This window comes from Echinops telfairi, unplaced genomic scaffold (genome assembly GCF_000313985.2).
Source record: "Echinops telfairi isolate 266 unplaced genomic scaffold, ASM31398v2 ScPeMD7_7466;HRSCAF=8504, whole genome shotgun sequence".
NCBI lineage: Eukaryota > Metazoa > Chordata > Mammalia > Afrosoricida > Tenrecidae > Echinops > Echinops telfairi.
Genome location: NW_022111366.1, coordinates 1,514,660 through 1,516,002, shown reverse-complemented (window position 1 = coordinate 1,516,002; position 1,343 = coordinate 1,514,660). Strand labels below are relative to the sequence as shown.

At 46.2% G+C, this 1,343-nt stretch overlaps 1 protein-coding gene across 2 annotated transcripts in view; it reads right to left on the bottom strand.

Moving 5' to 3' along the window:
* Positions 1-1,343, bottom strand: part of FMO5 (flavin containing dimethylaniline monoxygenase 5) — a 33,905-nt gene that overhangs the window by 20,136 nt on the left and 12,426 nt on the right. The window lies entirely within an intron of this gene.

The following is a 1,343-nucleotide window of genomic DNA, read 5'->3' as shown; positions in this document are numbered from 1 at the left end:
CTTCAATTAACCCCACATGTGTTTATCCGTCAGGCTGGCACAGTAAACTAACTATCTCAGTCACTCTGATTCAGAATGCCCGCAACGTCAGTGGATTTTAAATTGCTGATGACGATAATAAGTTGGTGGTCTGATACAGATAAACGCCCCCATACGCTCTGTTGTTATTGTTGTTCAGTGCCATCGAGTCAGCTCTGACCCATAGCGACCTTCTGCGCAACAGAATGAAACACTGCACTGTCCAGTGCCCTCCTCACCACCGTACCGATACCTGCTCATTGATTCAGCCACTACTCGGTCCATCTCACTGAAGCCCTTCCTCTTTCTCTGCCCTGCCACTTTACCAAGCACTGTGTGCCTAGCCATCCTTCATTGGTTCCTCTCTGTTATATTCTTGCTTTCACAGAAATGAGTGTCTCTTCCTGGACCAGCTTTTAATCCTCCCTTCATTTAGCAGAGTCTGGCTCTCCTGTGGCATGAGCACCATCTCCTCTCAGAATCCTGGGTGCCTGGCACCTCATGCTCCAATAGTTAGCATCCCTGCTTTGAGCTCATGGACAGATCTCAATGGCCAAATCACCTTCTGTGTCTTTATTCGTATTTCTCCAGCTACCCTGTGCTTACTGTTTTTGTTTTTCTTCATCTTTGTATCACCATTGATTAGCATGACAATAAATTCGCTTCTTAAGTGTTGCTTAAACAAATGAAGAGAAACCATACTGTGCTATAAATGTCTAACTCAAAACATTCTCACTGGATGCTGAAAACTCAAATCCACAGCCAGCGAGCCAATTCTGTCTGACTCCTGGAGACCCCGAGGGGGGAGAGAACTGCCTCAGGGGGTCTGCAAAGCCATAAATCACACAGAGGCAGACTGCCACAGCTTTCTTTTGTGAAGCGACTGGTGGTTTTGAACAGCTAACCTTTTGGTTACTAAAACAAGAACACACTGTGCCACCAGGGTTTTTCCCACTGGATAGTACCATTTTGTTACTGTTTCAGCAACAGGCGAAGGCATGGTGTAGCACACTGGTTCTCAAACTTCCTAATGCCGCGATTCTTTCATACAGTTCCTCATGTTGTGGTGACGCCCCCAACCATAAAATTATTTTCATTGCTACTTCATCACTGTCATTTTGCTACTGTTATGAATCAGGTGACCCCTGTGAAAGGGCCGTTTGACCCCCAAATGGGGCGCGACCCACACACTGAGAACTGCTGGTATAGCAGAATGATCTGAAGGCAGAAAAATTGGCCTTTTCACCAGTTGCCCTAAATATCTGCCCTCTCTGACTATGTTTAAGACCAGTCTTCCCTCGCAGACTTTGATTTCCTTCCTGGAA